This window comes from Bactrocera dorsalis, chromosome 1, assembly GCF_023373825.1.
Source record: "Bactrocera dorsalis isolate Fly_Bdor chromosome 1, ASM2337382v1, whole genome shotgun sequence".
Taxonomy (NCBI): Eukaryota; Metazoa; Arthropoda; class Insecta; order Diptera; family Tephritidae; genus Bactrocera; species Bactrocera dorsalis.
In genome coordinates this window covers 108964971-108984553 of record NC_064303.1, presented here as the reverse complement: position 1 = coordinate 108984553, position 19583 = coordinate 108964971, and the positions used below count along the sequence as shown (strand labels likewise).

General features: G+C 33.1%; 1 protein-coding gene across 12 annotated transcripts in view; it reads right to left on the bottom strand.

Annotated features, from left to right (window-relative positions):
- The window catches only part of LOC105234015 (serine-rich adhesin for platelets), a 155534-nt gene that overhangs the window by 29377 nt on the left and 106574 nt on the right, over window positions 1-19583 (bottom strand). For all 12 annotated transcript variants that reach the window (XM_049455708.1, XM_049455703.1, XM_049455701.1 and 9 more), the window contains one exon: window positions 12412-12437. The gene's annotated coding sequence lies outside the window, so the exon portion shown is untranslated. The remainder of the gene's footprint in view (window positions 1-12411; window positions 12438-19583) is intronic.

Below are 19583 nucleotides of genomic sequence, written 5' to 3'. Positions count from 1 at the left end.
TTGAGGTTGAACTTCTATAGCACATAGTTGCCATATAAACTGAATGTTCTAAATCTAGTTCTTATATGGAAGACTTTTTTATTTGATAAGATATCTTTACGGAATTTTGCTTAGATTATTGTCCAAGACAACACTACAATCTCCGAACATAATGCTAAAATCGGACCAATATAACATTAAGCTGCCTTACAAACTGAACAATCAGAATACAATTCGTGTTTGGAAAACTGTTTTATTTGTGAAGGGTATACTAGCATCGGTGCAACCGCAGTTAAAGTTTCTTTCTTATTTTAGTTTTCATTAATGAAATACAATTCAAGTTACAAATTTAGTCAAACTAGATACTTTTTTACTAGATTCACTGCCTACATTTAGGGGTACCGTCCGATCAAACTAAAAATTTGAAAATTTTTTTATGTTCTACAGAAAAAATTCATACAAAAAATACAATAGCAATAGCTTTTATGTGCTTTGTTATTGTACACCAACATTTCTATCAAAAATTCGTTTATAAATATTCTGTTGCGTCACTATGCCGTAATCTGATAGGTGCCTTTTCACTCACTTATATACACACTCATGCACGCCAACACGTATTTCACAGAGCTCTATGCAATGTGAGCGAGCGTGATAAAAAAAACAATAAAATATTTATTTAACAAAATAAAAATGTCAGCCAACTCGACTTATGCGCGCTGTCAAGTGCAAGCATGCAACAAACACATAAGTATACGAAGTGGAATGGAAAAAGTGTGTATATATACAAAGCAAATAACGATAAAAAAACAACGGCGGAAATAATCGAGGAAGTGGCTGTGTCACCGACAGTTTTCTGTTGTGTGTGTGTACTATACATACACATGTGTTAGTATATATGTGAGGTAGAGTGTTTGCTCTGTGTTTTATAGATATGTTTCATAAGGATTCAACTGACGTGGCTTATAAAATTTTCTACTTAACATCCGGCTATTATAAACAACTGACTGCAGGAGCTATATATTACGCTTATATACATATAAACATATATACTCGTATTTATATAATAGCTTTCAAGGCATGTGTGAAACTTTGCAGCTTCTGCATTTATGCTTGCAGCCATTGAAAAGTGTTAAAAGTATATTGCAAAAAATTAATAAAATATATTATAGAGGCAAACAGAGGCTACAGAGCGTAATACTGGTAGTTATGAAGTTAAATAAAAAGGAAATAGCGAACTATAAAATTATGCGCTTGCAATCCAAATATGTATATAGAGATGCTTATGATCATTTACACGCAGATACATTTCATTTTAAAAAATTGTATATTGAAATATGTATCCAAAGTGAGCTAAGTCTCTAGAGTCAGTTTTACTTTAAAGCCCTGGACTTTTACACAACATGATCCTAAATGTAGGCAACATTTTTTGGTACCTTAATATGGCCTTATTTTGAATTCAACACTTGTATGTACTCTTATTGAACTAAAAATTTCATGAAGCTGACCTCAAAAAAATTATTTATGTATTATTATTTTTTTTTTTAATTTTAAGCAACAAATTTGTTCATAAAAATCGTTTGATTAAAGTTGAAAGAGAAGAAAATTTAGTTTAGTTAATTGCGCTGCTGTGAAGGTTACTCATACGCCATGTACATACCCCCTTTGAAACCGCGTATTGAATTGAAATGTAAATGAAATTAATTTTATAAAAAATTATTCGCACACAATTAAAGCTATATATGTATGGTATATATATATACTAGATATAGGTTATATATTATATTCATATATATTATATACCATATATAGATGTATACTCTTTTTAATTTATCTTCTCAGATGAGAACTTTATGTAATATCAATATTAAGTATGCATAAAGTCTTCACTCATAAAAAAGTTGACTATGTGCAAAGGCATAGCAAAAATAATAAAAACATATGTACATACATATATAAGTGTAAAATCTGCTTGAGGCACTCAACTCACTCGCTTGAACTGAAATTTTTCAAATGGAAAATTTTTACCGCCAGCGAAAAGAAAAGCCAGAACATTTAAGCTTCTTCTTTCACTGCCACTTGCAGGGGTGTTTTTATGACTGCATTTACGCTTACTGCATGCCGTTGCAAAATAATATCGCTTAGGATTAGTGTTCACGCGCTCTGGCTTAGCATTTAGCTGAAGTGTTTTTATGAGTTTCATCAGCAAAAGATGGCGTTATAAGTAGGTTTGCACTTGCTGAACATACTCGTACGAAACAGAAGTATATAAAAATATGTAGGTATGTTGAAATATGAAAATATGTAAGTCTGCGTGGAGAACTTTTACTCGCACGCGCCAAGCAATTGTATTGTTTCAGAAGATATTTTTTTTTCAATTTTCTCTTTTTAGTTTTCATTAATGCGTTTTTAGTTGCTTTTTTATTGAAACGCACACTTTTCTCCTATTGATAATATTTTGAATTTTGTATGCGCGCCGAAATGTAGGCAACGTTTACTATACTAGTGCTTAAAATACTGCATATTTTGTAATAAAAACAAAATTGCCGTTATATCGACAGTAAAAATAAAGCATTTTTGATTTGAAGAGTGTTAAAAGTTTATTTTATGATTTTATTTAATTTTTTAATTTTGTTTTCAAAACTTTTTTAGAGCAAAAATCAAGTTTAATTTCAATATTTTCAGTTACGTCATCATATATCTTCGTAAAATGCCCCATAAATTTTGATAAAAACAAGTAAAATAATTTACGATTATGGCAACATAGTATAAAGCTGCAGGCAAGTATTCTTTTCAAGACTTTTTTTGGTTAAATTTTAACCAAAATCTCTCATTATTCGACCAAGAAAATCAATAGCGATCTAATATATCACATTTAATATATTTTAATTCGCTTAAATTGTTATAATTTATTTAAGATTTATACGGTTATCAATTTATTGCGCGCCTGTTGCATATGTATATACATATGTACTCGTATATGCCGCTACTGCTATATAAAACAACAGCATGATTTTTAAACCAAAATTTATGTTGTTTCTTTCAACACCACGCTGATTATATCTGAGCCCAAAAATATTGCTTTTTTTTATCTTTTGTTTAATTTAATATTTTTGTCTTAGCCATGAAAGGCCTCAAGTCAAGTGTGTGACACACTTTTCCAGGCAGACAGACAGCCGACAGTGCTGGCAGAAATGTACAATAATTGCTTGTAAAGCGAGTTGCGAGCAAGATCTGCTTGTTGGCGATAATAAATGCAGCTAGTTGAATGCAAAGTATATGAATTATATATATATTACATATATTTTATATATATTACATATATGTCATATATGAATAATATATATATGGATCCGCTAATCTCAGCTGTGACTAAGCCAGCATTTATCTGTCGCGACGCGCAGCTTATCTTGTGGCGCTTAGAGGCAGCAACAAAGCAGTGTACAGCATAATAAATATTCAAATGCAACAAACAATAAATTTTCTATTTTTTATGAACGGCTCATTACAGTCACTGATAACAGCAGGCGTCAACAGCCATAGCTTGAAATTATTAGAATAATGTTGCAGCAATGGAAAAGTAAGTTTTATTTTTTTGAACATACGAGTACTCGTATATTTTTGTTGGTGTTCGGAATAGAGTTCTTGTATAGAAAGTTGTTTCATTTGAAAAGATATCATCTAGAAAATATGCATGGGTTATTTCCTAAGTTGATTATATAATATCCTAAGAAATAGTTCAGATCGGATCACTATAGCATATAGCTGCCATACAAACAGAAAAATCGGAATAAAAAGCTTGTATGGAAAAATTTTTCATTTTGACGAGATATCTTCTAGAAATTTTAGGTGGATTATGCCCTTGGATAATAGTGTAATCTCCGAAGAAATTATTCAGATTGAGTCATTATAGCATATAACCAGTTGCCATACAAACTGGCCGATCAAAATTTTTTTAAAGAATTTTTTGTATTTGCGAAGCTTCGGTGATACCGAAGTATACTTGTTTTAATCTAGTGTCAGTGGTTTTACACCCCGAATATAAATATCTAATATGACACTAAATATGAGCCACATAATATTCTTTCAAATAAATTTACATACGTACACATATATTTATACATATACTGAAGGGCATTAACAATGCCCGTACTTTATAATAGCACCTAAAATAAGAGATTTTGGCAACAACAATATAAAATGTATCACAATCTATCATTGCTCGCTATCGCACACAACTCATAATGCCATATTTTAATAATTGATTAGGCTTGGAGAGCAGAATAAATGGAGGCGAGCAGCGCACGAGGCGCATCGATCTGCGATCACTGAGCGCGGCTGCTGCAACTGAGGCACACACGTGATAATCAGCAAGATACACATACATATATACATACATACACGTATGTACTTATGTATGTAGTATAATTACGCACAGCATGAGGTCATTTCGTTAGTTGCTGCATTGCGTTGCATTGAAAGGCGCGAAATAAAGCAAAATGGCAAAGGAAACCAGCGCGCTGCCGGCAGCCAGCAAACAGCAACCAAGCAGAGGACAAAGCAATGGGGGCAGCAGCAGCGCGTAGCGGTGAGGAGTGGGGCGAGCGTCGCGCAATAATAAAGGCTACAAAAAGGCGAGCAACATTGCGACAGCTATTTAACCTATTTTAGCGCGACGAAGGCCAAGCTGCGTGCTGGCACATAGAATATAGCCTTATTTCTTCAATTCACAATACTGTTGTTGTTTTGCGCTGTGTAGTATGTCTCGCAATTGTTTTTCGCCACAATTTCATTGCGTTTTATTTTGCTTTGTGAAATTAATCGCACTTTTCATAAGCGCAGCAGCGCCACATATGGCGTTATTGTCGCTGGTTGGACAGACGTTTGCGTCATAATGGCGCATTCGGCTGCTGTGTCTACAGAAGACATCGATTTACAGCGCTACAGCAAGAAATAATAAAAGAGTGCGCACTGCAGTCATAAATTAGTCAGTCAATTCTTGCCAAAAAAAGCTAAACTTTTTCACTTCAAAACCAATTTTTTCTTTATAATCTCACCAAAAATAGGCAATGGTTGGCTGGCGCTGGTGGTGGTGAGTGGTGGTGGTCGCTGGCGTGTTGACTGCTGACACGTTTCACCTCTAATGTTTATGAGTATTTCCTATTATGCCTTCTGGTACGTGTAATTATCCAATCATTGGAGAACACTTGTGGTCTTTGTTCTGTTCTGTTTACTGGATTTCAGTTTTATTTTTTGTTTGTGCTTTACTCACTAAATTTGTCATTCATTTGCCGCATTTGTGTGTACTTTTATGTGGTCCAGTGGATCAGGTGCCCCACATTTGTCGGGTGACTCATCTGGTTTATTATTATTATTATGGAATATAAGTAAATGTATATATTTATTGTTGTTGCATGGTGAAACCACAATTAGTCAATTAACGCTTTACTTACGACACACTTCTCAATACAATTGCGGTTACGTAACGTTTTGCAAGAAAGCTATAATTAGCATTTCAGGCTTAGTACTGAAGTACTTATAATTTGTTAAATTTGTAAGTACAGCCAAGTATTCTGAATGAGTCTAGACTGTATACCAAAAAAACATTGAATATAAGTAAAATACATTTTAATAATAAAATAATGCATAAAAAACAGTTACCTCTAATGCATGTAACTAGTTATGGACTAGTAAAAAATGAACTAGTACTGCACTATTATAACCAATTTGGGCTTAAAATGATGATTTTTAACAAAAAACGAAAATATAAGATTTGAAATTAATAGTGGAATACATTTTAAAACAGTGCCAGTTAACTTATAATGCATGTAACTAGTTATGGACTAGTAAAAAATGAACTAGTACTGCACTATTATAACCAATTTGGGCTTAAAATGATAATTTTTAACAAAAAAAAAATTTTGAAATCCAAAACTAAAGTAGAACAAAACAGACTAGTTGCAGACCACACTTTAACAGACCACTTAAGAATTCAAAAGATTAAATAAGTATAAAACTTCAAAAACTGCAACAAAAACAAATATCTGTGCTATATATATTTTATATATAGTATTATATTCTCAAGAAAATTCTTTTGAATAGCATAACTGCCTCGAACAACCAACTTGCTTTCGCTATCATTATAATTATTATAAATTGTGCATTTTATTGACGCTGTGGCAGCAACAAGCCATGCGTTTTAAAATATAAATTATGCTCAACCTGCAACAGCAGCAGAATTTTGCCCAAAAGCAGTTGCCTTGTCTGCAATTAATGCGTAAATAAATGTACTTGAAGTCCAGTTTGTTTACTGAGGCTATAAAACTTTATCGAAAATGCTAATGCTGCGTCCAGTCAAAATATTTATGATTTGTGGAGTGTCGGCAATAAATAATAATTTAATTACAAACACATTTGCATATACAGATATATGCGTGATTGAGGTGTTGAGCGAGAGGTATTGTAACAGTAAGCCAATATAGAGGGCATTGATATACGTCCAAGTTTTATTATAGTTAAAAAAATTAAAAGTATAAAAAAAAAACTTCATAACCGTATAAGAAATATATATAAAAAAGTACCATACAATTGTCAAGTATTCAGAAAAAATAATATAAAAAATATCCAGCAAGAAAACACGTCATAATTCATCAGTTGCAATGGATTTATGTGGGACACTCAATTCAACAGTCAAAAAGGGAGATTTTTGTAAATTAAAAAAAAAATAAAAATGCTGTAAAAATATTTTTAAAATTATCTTTAGAAGTTATAATGCTTACAATGGTCCACAGTCGAAAGAAATTTGAAAAAATGACGGCGTTAAAAAAAGTTGTATGGAGACCTAGTACAGCATATCGTCACCTCAAATGAAAAACAACGTCATCAAAAAAATCGCAATTAAGTTTGTTATTGTTTACGGTTTACTACATATATGTGGCGTAAAATTTTCAGAACCCTCTGTCAGACATAACCAATACATAACCAGTTTATAACCAATATATAACCAATTTATAACCAATATATAACCAGTTTATAACCAAACCTCAAATTTTGTTTCAGTATAAGTGCTTTCTATTAAATCGTTTTTCCTTTGTCTGTAAATCTATGAGAACTGATATTACGTTATTTTGCATTTTAGTTGACGATATGCAGAAAAAGTTTGTTAGTGTTTGATTGATCTGAGCGGCTACATTTTAGATGGCTATAACTCAAAAACTATTTCAGATATCGATTCAAAAGTTCAGCATGCGGGTTTGAAAGGTATAATCTATCGAAATAAACAAATATCATAATAAATATATTGTTTTTTTAATTACACACTAGGTGTGCGCTTTGTTTTAGTTAGTAGTTACTCATATGAACCAGGTAATTAACCAGTTAATTAACCAGTTATCAAATAGGGCTGAAAATTGAGCTAAAGAATGCAAAAAAATACTTTTAAAATCATTTATACAAGACTAATTTTTCATTTTTTGCTTTCAAAACATCTCAAAAACGAAAATTATTAAATTAAACTAATTTTTAACTCATAAAATATTGAATTATAGTACTTACTTAGGAGCCTTTTGTAAGTAAGAGCAGATGTATACTAACTTTTTTCCACAAAAACAAAACAAAAACCATATTTCTATTTGCAAAGCTGATTTCTATTTCAACCAATTGTGGAGAGAGACGTAAAAAGCGGTTGTAAGCATCGAAGCATGCATTCCAAAAATTATAGATGTGGCGCGAATATGGGAACTGCGGCGGTCACATTTGGCAAACACCAACTGTGTACAGCACTAAAGCTAGCAAACTGCTGAATAATAAACACTGGGCATATGCTGCTGCTGCAGCTGCAACCAAAATCGAAGGTGATTCACATAACCGAAAGAGAAATAAAATCACAGCGCACGCACTTGGAATGAAACTAAGCAGCGCTGCATAGCGAGTGAGCAAACAGAAATGCATTAGCAGATATGCCTACAAAAACGACATAAATACGAGTATACACACATGTGCATACATGGCCGAGTATGAGTAGCTTCATAATGTCAAACTGACAGTTAGCGCACATATTGTAGCGCTTTGAAATGCAAAAACGCCTCAGGGACAAGGTTGACATGCATCGATTTGCGGCGATTGTTGGTTTTGACAACAAACATGCGCTACACTGGCTGTTGTTGTAATGAATGATTCTTGCTTTGCAGCGCATTTAGTTGAGTGCAAGCGGCGCAAAACTCCAAAGAATTTCACACAGCCTCACAATGGTGGCTGTGGCGGCAGTGGTGGCGCAGCGGCTGATCTTGAACTAATTTTCGCGAAATAGATGTCGCAGCGGCGGCGTGGCGTCGTCATGTGCGCAGCAATTTATTAGAGCAACAAGAACAACAACAATGAACGCATCATACAGTAGCAAATAGCAAAAGTGCAAACGTTATGGTTACATGTTCGATTTGTGTGTGTGTGTGTGAGTGCGCTATTTAGCGCCAAACGCCCAAGGAGGACAAGCATGAATGCCGCCATTGAATGTGCGATGGCAGCGCCTCCAGTGGCATTTAATTACAAATGTATATTCTTTTGACTGCATTTATGTTTGCATTTATTTATTTTTCCTTTTTTTTGCATTTTTATTTTTTTTTTAATATTTTTTTTTTATTTTTATTTTTTGTTTCGTCCGTCTAACGCTGACACTGATCGTAATTGTTTGTGATTTCAGCTATTTATTTATTATTGCTTAGGCGCTGCGCATTTGCGCGCTAATCGCTCGACATTAACAGCGCACAGTCGCCGGACGCTGTTGGTTACTTATACGCCCCGTGCGCCGCTCGTAAAACTGCAGCTGCGTACGCACGCTAAAGTGAATGCTGCTGGAATAGAATGCTGCGATTGATTTGAATTTCTAATAAACAATGCATAAATTCATAATTCTCAGCGCATATACATACATATGTGCGTGTGTGTGTGTGTGTGCTGGTGCGTATGCGTGCGCTTTGAACTCGTATTAATTTGCTTTGCCTACGGCAGGCAATGCGTTCAATTATTGCTATGCTCACAGCCATCACCTTCACAGCGCGCAAAGGTCACGTGGCAATGTTAAGAAGCAACAGCAACGAGTAAGCGGCAGATGCTTGTATGTAAATTAATATTACAGAAATTTGTAAGTGGATAGTAAATTAAAGAGTGCAATATTTATAGAAAAAATATGATTTTATACAATGCAGTTGCATTTAGTAGAATTTAGAGGCTTTTTGCGTTGCATTTTAAGGCCAAGGTGTCTCGGCGATTTCCCAGCCTTCTATAATTCACAGCTACTGTATGTGTGTGTGTGTGTATTCTAACTGGTTGTGGCTGTTTTGCGGTTGGCGAGGCCTACAGCAAGTGATTTTCAGTGCAAGGAAAGTTTAGAAAAAAATTGCACAAGTGCAATGAGTCATTGAAGAGCCGCTTATAGACAAAAATATATTAAATTAGATGTTGTATGTGAGAAAATGAGTCACTGCTGAGTGTCAAGTGTGAGGCAATGCCAAGGGAAGAGTGGATTGTTGAATGCAAATGAGCCTTTGTCAGAAGATAATATTTTATAAAAATAAATTTTTGTTAAATGTGTTTATTTATACTAAAAAAAATATATTTTTATAAAAGATATTAACAAACACTAATGATAATACGGCAGTATATAAGAGTAGTTTTTATACAACAAAAATATTTTGTATTATTTATAAATTCCTTAATTTTTTTTTTAATTAAGCAATATAAAAAAAAATGATATTAACTTTAATTTTTTTTTAATATTGGGTAGTCGAAAAAGTCTTTTCGTATTTTGTCAATATATGTTTTTGCAGTCGGTTATCTCCAGTACTACCAATCACATTGTGTCATACTATATAGTGTTGGAAAGGTGAGATTTTCAGCTTCATTAACCCAAAAAACTAAATTCGGTGATGTTGAAAAAAAGTTACAGCTGTTCAAAAATAAGGGAAAATAATGAAGAAATTCGCTATATTTTGAAATTTTTGTATAAAAAAGGGAAGAATGTCAAGCAAACCACCAATGAAATTTGGGAAGTTTACGGAGACGATGCTGTATCAGTTCGTGTAGCACAATGGTTTTATTATTGTTTTTGTTGTTATTATATAATTTTGTTGTTATTATTATTGTTATAAATAAATTATAATTCACATTCCCCCGTATTTTTCCGTTTTTTCCACGCTTCCTGCAAACCAAAATAAAAAAGTTACTCATACGCCCTGTTGCCTACCTTGAAAATGGCCACCGCAAAGCGCGTACTTGACAAAGACCACAAGAAGTGCCCACTCAGCCACGACTTCTTGCATATACAGCAATGTCACAGTGAAGGCTGCATGCAGTCACACCTTAGCGAATGCCAAGACAAACAGCAACAACAACAAAATAAAAGCAAAAAAATATGCAGAAAAATAATAATTTATTGTTTAACTGCAGAAGCTGCGGGCAAACGCGTGCCCGACTGCTTTTAACCACAAATACAAGCTGATGGCAAGCAGCAAATAATTGTTTTTCAAGAAACGCCAAGCCAAAGAATGATGAATGAATGAAAAGCAGCAACAACAAACAAACAACAAACACATTTGCATACAAAGGAAGCAGAGAAGGCGTGTGACAGATAAGCGCATGGGCAGACAGTTGCTGCTTGCAAATGTCTACATTGCGGCGCAACCAACAATTTGTACAACATTTGTTGTTATTGTTGTTGTTAGCTGGTTTTTTTCTATTTTGCCGTTTTTTCGAAAACTAACTTTGTCGTTGTGACAGCTGCAACTTAGTTGGCGGCCAACTGTGGTTGACGCGCTCGGCTGACTGTCACAGCCGCCAGCGGTAGACGGCTGTTGTTTTGATTTGGAGAACCGCATAGCAGCACATGGCATCGCATCGCATTGCATAGCATAGCATAGCCTAAATGACATTGTAAGAATATGTGGTTGCACTTGATGCGGCCATGTACGGTGGCAAGGCGGTGGCGGCGACGATGGCGGCGGCGGCTTGCCATTAGCAGAGTGTTGCATTTCATGGTTAGAAGCGGGTTTTTGCGCCGTTGCGCGTTTTTGTTTTCTGCGGCGAGCGCCTAGAATCGCCGTTGACTTTGAAATCTGCTTGAATGACAGGCGAACACGTCACCAGCGGCGCATTAGCGTGCGTTTAGTAAAAAAAGCAGAAAATTTGAAAAATTGCAAAAACCTGTTACCGCTTGCTGCTATTTTTTTCGTACGCACGCATTGCCAATTTGATTTATCCATTTTTGTTTTATTTTGCGAATTTTGTACACCCAATGTAACTCGATTTTCAATTTCATTGCTAAAATGATTGGTCACTTTTTTATGGTCATGAACATTGCCGTTCGGTCTGGCGCTCTCAAGTGTGAGTGTACACATGCTCACCATGTATGAAAGACATGCAGCTTGCTTGCATGTCCTAAAACTATTTGCACGCTGTGGCAAGTTAAAGCGAAATCTTTGACATTGCTGTTGTTCTTGCTTTGTTTGCTTCTTGGAAATTCTTATAATTCTAAAGAATCAATATTTGTTTAACATTGTCTTTTTCATTTGCTTGCCACTTTACTTTGAAATTGGTATTGCTGTGGCTGGAAAATTACAAGAAGCTTTGAGTTGTTAGCGTAAAAGGTAACTAAACGGCGCTGTATTAGGTGCGCACAAAATTCCAAGGCGCTGCCGAAATAAGCATTCAATTCAAGGAAAATTTTGTGGTAAAAAGAATTCGCATCCAAAATTGATTACTTGCTTTAAAATGAATACAGAAAATTCATTCAATAGATGACGCGCTTGACCGCAGTCTTGATTAGTTCTTTAAGGTCTATATTTAGGATTGGTTGTTCGTCAAGGCAAAACGATAGCTAAATAGATGGCGCTGTGGTCGAAATAAATTTCAAAATTTCAAACTTAAATGAACTAGTATTTTTGATAGTATTTTAGGATATGAACAATGAGAAACTAAGCAATTGGAGTGTTAAATTAGGTTTGATAGCTTAACCGGAGATCGCTCTTGAACTACTATGTATATGCCTTCCTTTGTGAAGCCATAAAAACAGAACTCCTGTATTCGAGCCTGTAAGTCTGCAAGTGGCCTTGTGGCCAACACAAATTTGCTTAGTCGTTTAATATCTATTCCTGCCAGCTCGGTTGGTTGCCCCGTGTTTAAGTTTTGTATTCGCAGGCGCGGGACAATTAAGAAGAAAGTGTTGAGATTTCTCCACCTCGACTTCTGCCATACAGCTTTTCATACTTTGATTAATGTATTGAGTTGAAAAAATGTCTTTAAGCTAATTTGAAAATGAAAAATCTCAAAAATAGAAAATCTCAAATTCGAATTCCTGTTATAAAAGAACGTCCTTTTCATACTCTTATTAGAGACTTATTTGTATATTAAACTTTTTTAAATATTGAATAAAGGTTGACTTACCAGATTAGTTTGCATCATTTAGTTGTCTGCAAGAAAAATAATTTTTTTAAATAAATACTATTACAAGTATTTAATGTTTTGTACTAAAATAAGTTTTGAAATTTCCTTTAAGGAATTCTTTTTCAAAATATTGTAATAAAATAAAAAATAAATACAATACTGTAGATATAGAACATATGAGCAGCTACTCTGTAGCATAAATATTGTAAAATATTTTGATTTTTAATATGTAATTCTACTACATACACATATAGATTCTACTATTCTAAAAAATATCACATAACATATCATGGAAATCACATGCGAAGTACAGTAATAAATAACAGTACATGTAAATAAATCATAAAATCAGTTATTCAAAGCACTTAACCGCAGCTATGATGCGCTCACAAGCAGTTGGCGCTGTCATAATTTATGAGCGGTTAAAGCTTAGAGAAGGACAAGGAATGACAGATGATCGGTAGTTGGGTTAAAAGCGAATAAAAGTTGATATTTTTTTTAAATTTCGATTTGCTTTATATGCATGCGTATTCGAATGTTAATAATAACAGCTATTCTTCTACCGTTTTAGGCTTAATTATAATTATAAAAATTAAAAAAATACTTCACTGTATTTCAATAAGTAAGAAAGAGCTAAGTTCGAGTGTAACCAAAACGCTTAAGCTCCTGAAACTTGCCAGACGAAAGCCAGAGACTTACTTTCAGGTATTGACAAAACTTTATATAAAAACTAAGGGTGGCTAAAGAAAGTATTGAGCCGCTTCTATCCAAGTTTGATATACGGGCATAGAATGTATTTTCAGGGAAGTATTTTTTACGAATTTAAATCTCACATATTGACCGATATTTTCCAAAAAATATTTGCTGTAAGAGCTGGTGTACCCATATTCGGTATCTGGGGCTCGAACAGTTGAAGTCCGATTTTTGCAATTCTTAGTCACAAGTAAGCATTCATTGGTGCCTGTTTTGCATACTGGTAAGTGAAAGATATATGTATTAAACCGGCGGAAGAAGACGGTACACCTGAGTAGATTTTTACAATGGATAAAAGTATCGAACAAAGATTTCGTCTCAAATTTGTATTTATGGTGATTCAGTTTCTTGGTCGAGAGATCGTTGAAGACAAGCCTCGTTTCGGACGACATCTGTCCTCTTCAACTGATGAAAATATGAAAAAAGTGAAGGATATGGTGCTTGAAAATCGTCAAGAAAGTGTTGAAGAGCGCACGACTTCTCTCGCGAGTCTGTCTGATGATTTTGGTGAATATTTTGGGTGAGGAGCGCGTTATTGCTCGAATCGTCCCGATAAAGCTCAATTTTTGTTCAAAAAGAGTATCGTAAACAGATCTCTTTGAGCATGCTTGACCGTGCGAATTCCGATCGTGGAGAGCATTATAACTGCCCACCAGACATAGCTTTATGGGTTTGATATCCAAAAAAGTTATGGAACAAATTTCCAAAAGGAATGAAACAAATTTTCATCGAAGAGACAAAACAAAATTTAAATTCAATTCAAGAAACTGGCTGAATTCGAGAGAAGGTGGCCCATGCGATGAGGCTAAAAAGTTGTGTGTCTGGCTGATACATATTCATCGAATGATAAATGAGCCAGTTTTAATTCATTGCATTGTGTATTTGATTGCAGTTCTATTCTACCATTCCCATATTTAGCAATTTTATTATTTTTCAGGAAGGATCAGTTTGAAATTTGTACGCATATACATATGTATTCATCGTTCCCGTTTAAATATTGCATTGCTCTGTGCAATGCTTTCGAAAAGATTTCTGTATATCTCAAATTTTTATCAACACTTCAGTTATGCCGCATATTTTTATGCCAGACCTTTTGCTTTTAAATTGCAAGATAAATATAAAAACTTGATCCACAGATTTTTCATATATATATAAAGATGTACATAAAATATATAATATTTCTTTCTCACTTTTCATTCACATTTTCTGTTCTGAAAATTTGATGTCAGCACTGCAAACTATTTGAAACAATTTCTCATCTTTTATCAAGTATGCGTATTGCTATATTATTTTTTGCATATAATATATATAATAAAAAAAATTCGCTCATTTTTTAGCAAACTGTACTTATTTATTTTTTCTGTTCACACACAGCACATTACTCATTACACATTTTATATTATAATTTTCGAAAACGTGTTTCTTGATCAAGATCATCACTTTTAATTGCGCGAATTAAAGATCACTTTGAAAGATCACAATCGACAGTAAAGCAATTTATTATTTCACACGCCAAAGTGCAGTAGCAAGGCGCATCCTTGAGATCACACACACATATACGAATGTATTTATATATATGGTATATAAGCACATCGCGCACAGTTAAATTATATCTATAAATATATTTAATAAAACATATATTGTATTTTAATAAAATTCTATCTTTGCCAGCACACACACAGTCAGCGTTACAACAACCAAACAAAAAACAAAAATAAAAACAAAAAACTTGTTCGCTTTGAAGGTCAGCGGTTGTGCAACATTGCCCTTCAAAATATGCGCACATAAAAACAAGAATTAATGCAACGAAAACTGCAACAAGCAAGCGTACAACGCGCCAACTAACCGGCTGCAAGGCAGAGTATAACACAACAACAACGGTAAACTAAACGAAACTGCTGCTGATGCTGTAAGTAGCTGAAGCTGAGAGTGCGCCGCAGACACAAACCAAAGCGACGCACGCCGACGAGAGGAGCACGCAAAGTCACCGTTGGCTGAGCGCAAGCGAACGACTGAAAGGCGGCGAAGCAAGTTGGTGAGTAGTTGGTCAGCAAAGCAAACAAGAAAACTGTTTGTTGCAGCAACCGTTAACAGGCTGTAAAGCGAGCGATCAGAGACAAGCCAACAACATGCTGGCCAACAAGCAGAGATAAGCGCTCAACAGATAGCAGTCGGCCGAAACCAGAGCTTGGCTCAAACGCAAGCGCAGCGAGAAAGAGGCGGCGCAGTCAGCGCGCATGCGCGTGGTGAGTTTCATAAAAAGTAGCAGCAGCAGCAGCGTCGCACGTCCGGCGGCGTAACCTTGACCTGGTTCTTGAAATTGACAGGCTGCTGTAACAGCAACAACAACAACTGCAATTAGTGGTGGCGGCAACGACAAGTGACGTTGGCGCATGCGTCCATTACGTAGTCAGCGCACACACATACCTATGTGTAGTTATGTATTAAGCATGCTTGCAAGTTTGTGTGGCGTTGTGTATTTGCAAATGCCGAAGACTGGTTTTTGCTGCAGCGTCGACTGGTTTGTGCGCAACATGTTGGAGGAGACACTTGATTTTACATATATATACACACAGACAAACATACTATTTGCCGGCGATGACGATGCCGTAGTACGCGTGGTTTGCATTTATTGTTGTTGTAGCGATTATTACATTGCCAATGACGCGCGCTCGCTATGCGCATGCGCGACACGCCAATAACTCAACTATGCTTAGTGCCAGCTGTTGTGGTTACTATTTAGTTGGTGTTGTTGTCATTGGCGCTATTCGTTTTTAACTGCCATTCGCATTTATCATGTGAGCGCATTATTGTTGCCGTGCATTTAACGACACTTAATTAAGTCGCGCCAAAGCGGAGGCGTGTGCGTTTTTAGAATAAACGATTAACAGCAATTTATGCATAAATATATTTTATTGTCATTTTGCATATGCACACACATACATACATATATACATATATTTTTGATTTTAATGCCATTTTTATTTGCGCTTGCCTTTTTTGCTTTTTTCTTTTTGCGGCTTTTAGTCGCGCTTGCCTTTTTCGGCGTGCGCTTCATGTGCGTTTTGGCATTGCTGATGGCCAACTGGTCAGCAGAACTCGTGAATTATTGATTGCCTATTGCATGCGAATGGGTAGAATTATGCACACACACACGCGCGCCTTTGTGTATGTGAAGCGCTGAGCGGCGGGTGTTTGCCTATTAAAATATTTTTATAACTTTTTTGTAGCAAACCGATTTTTTCTTTCATTTTTTTAGGTTTTTGATTAATTGTTTTTGTTTTTGTATTATTATTACTAGATTTTATGTTTTATTTACTGTTTGCGCTTGGTTAGGCGGCGCTGCTGCTCGCGGGAGGGCGGTGAAAAATGTGCATTATTGGTGCGTGTGCGTGGCGGCACGTTCGCTTTCAATGCCACCGACGGCGGGTGACAATTATGGTTAAGGTAGCGTTTGCCGATCGCTGCCAGTTCGATTTGCTGGTGACAATAGCAATGAAATTGAAAATATTAAAGGTTGGCACTGTTGACCTTGACAGAGTGTTTTTGTTATTGTTGTTGCTGTTGTTTATATGCATCAGGTGTTGAAGCTGAAATATACATCTACATATACATAAGTATATGTAGCTAATACAACATTTGTAAGAATATATACATATGAATATATTGGCAATACGTACATACACATATGTATGTACATATATGAATTTGGAACTATTGTATTTTTATTTAACGATTTTTCTGATTTAGAATGATTAAAAAAAAAAAGAAATAGAGAAATTTTTTGAGTGAAAATCAGCGTTTTTTCAGATATTATGCTAAATAAAAAGGAAAAAAAATGCAAACAAAAAATAATAATATTAATTCAGTGTGTTAGTGATTTTACAAGAAAATTTTCTTGAAAAGGAAAAAAATTAAAAAAAAATAAATAATGATTCAGCTAGTGATATAAAAAAATGTCGAAAAGAAAAATTTTTTCATATAAATTTTGAGGTTATGTCAGTCTACAAAAGTAATAGATCTTTCTATTACCACTCACATTGTCATATAAATTTTTTCTATAGGGGTCGTACTTTTGTCGATAATCGAGATAAACCATTTTTAATCCTTGAAAGTTCAACCACGCCCCTCCCTTTTGCTTTTCCAACCTCAGATTGCCTGGAAATTATTTTTCCCTCAATGTTTGTTGTTTTATCTTTCATTTCTTATGGGTTTCTATTTCTATTTTCGAAACTTAATATTTTATATATTTTAATAATATTTGCTTTAATTCACTCGCTTTACACTTTTTTTTTCAAAACTATTGTGCAATTCACAAGTCTCATAAAGTTGTAAGTTATAACGATTCGAAAACATAGCATTGAGAATTGTAAATGTGTAAACTCATTTTTGTATGAAATCCAACAACAATTTTTTTAAACAAGTGTAAAAACTTATAATTTTACGATTTTACTATGCTTTACGACAAGTTGTGAGTACCCCATATGTTTAAAATATTTTTTTATTTTCAAAATTAAATTTTTTAATTTGTAATCTTTTTTTCAAAACAGTTTTTAAATATCTTTTTCAAAAATAGGTTTAAAATACTGGATTTTCAAAAATTTTTTTTTTCCAAATTAATATTTGGTATATTTCAATAATATTTTTTAATTCTCCTCGCTTTATAACTTTTTTTTATATATTTTTTTTAAATCTATTTTTTTTAATATTTTTTGTTTTAATATTTTTTATTAAGAAAAATATTTTTTTGTTTTTTATAATATTTCCTACAATTTTCCTCACATTATAATCTTCTTGTTAAAAAAATGTTTTTAAAATCCTTTTGTTATTTTCAAAAATTAATATTTTATGTATTTTAATGAAATTTTACAATTCTTCAAAAATTGAAATTTTTTAATTTGTAATGATTCTTTCCTTAATTCTCCTCGCTTTATAATTTTTTTTTTCAAAACAGTTTTTAAAATATATTTTTCAAAAATAGGTTTTAAAATACTTGATTTTCAAAAATTTTTTTTTTGCAAAAATTGATATTTGGTATATTTCAATAATATTTTTTTAATTCTCCTCGCTTTATAACTTTTTTTTAAATATATATTTTTTTAATATTCTTTTTTTAATATTTTTTTTGTTTTAATATTTTTTGTTTTAATATATTTTATTAAAAAAAATATTTTTGGTTTTTTTTATAGTATTTCCTACAATTTTCCTCACTTTATAATCTTTTTGTTAAAAAAATGCTTTTAAAATCCTTTTTGTTATTTTCAAAAATTATTATTTTATATATTTTAATGAAATTTTGCTTAATTCACCTCATTTTAGACCTGTTTTTCAAAAATGGGTTTTAAAATATTTTTTTTTCTCAAAAATTAAATTTTCTTAAAATTCCTCTAAATATATTCCTTAATTTCATTCGCTTTATGCTTTTTTCAAAATGTTTTTTATAATATATTTTTCAAAACTAAGTTTTATTTTTTTTTTTTTCAAAAATATGTTTGTTTATAATTTTTTTTGCAAACATTAGTTTTTCTATATTTCAGGTATGTAATTTTTTAACTTCGCGTTTTATGACCTATTTTCAAAACTATTGTTTTACCAAAAATTAATTTAAAAATACTAATATTTTGAATTTTAAGAATATATTCTTCAATTTTCCTCACTTTATAACGTTTTTGTTCAAAAAATATCTTTTTATGTTTCAAAATTAATATTTTCATTTCTATTACTAATATTTTCTTTAATAAATATCCCACGCTTTATTTTTTTTCAAACATGTTTTTGAAATCTTAATTTTTTCAAAATACATATTTTTTTATTTTTTAATAATTCATTAATTTCTCTCGCTTTATAATTTATAAAAAAAATTGTTCAAAATATTTCTAATTTTCATGAATTTATGTTGCAATATGTCCGACCCTTTTTTCAACTTAATTTTCCTGTATAGAGCCGAAATGATAACAAACAAATTGTTAATAAATTCAATTTAAAAAATCTTTCATATGCCTACCCTGTACATTTTGCATAATAAATAATTTATCCAAATTCAAAAATTTGATTAAGTGGCAACACCATGAGAAAATCGAAGAAAAATTAAAGTTTTCTTTTAAACGCAATGTGTTGACTTCAAATTTTATATTTATGCAAATCAATATTTTAATTTCTCGTTCCTCTGTCTCTTTCCCCAACGCATTTTCTAGCTTCTACTGCAGCTCTTATAAAAACAAAAAACAGTACAATTCAAGCCGCTGCCAATTTTGTTGACGTCATTTGAAAATGATACTTGGCCACTTGTTATTTCAATATTAATATTGCCAACGCTACTGTTGTTGCATACTTATAAAAATCGTTGTTTGCAATTTGTTCAATGTGCTTGTTGTTGTAATTGTTGTGACTGTCAACGACGCATTGCAGCCGTCACAGCG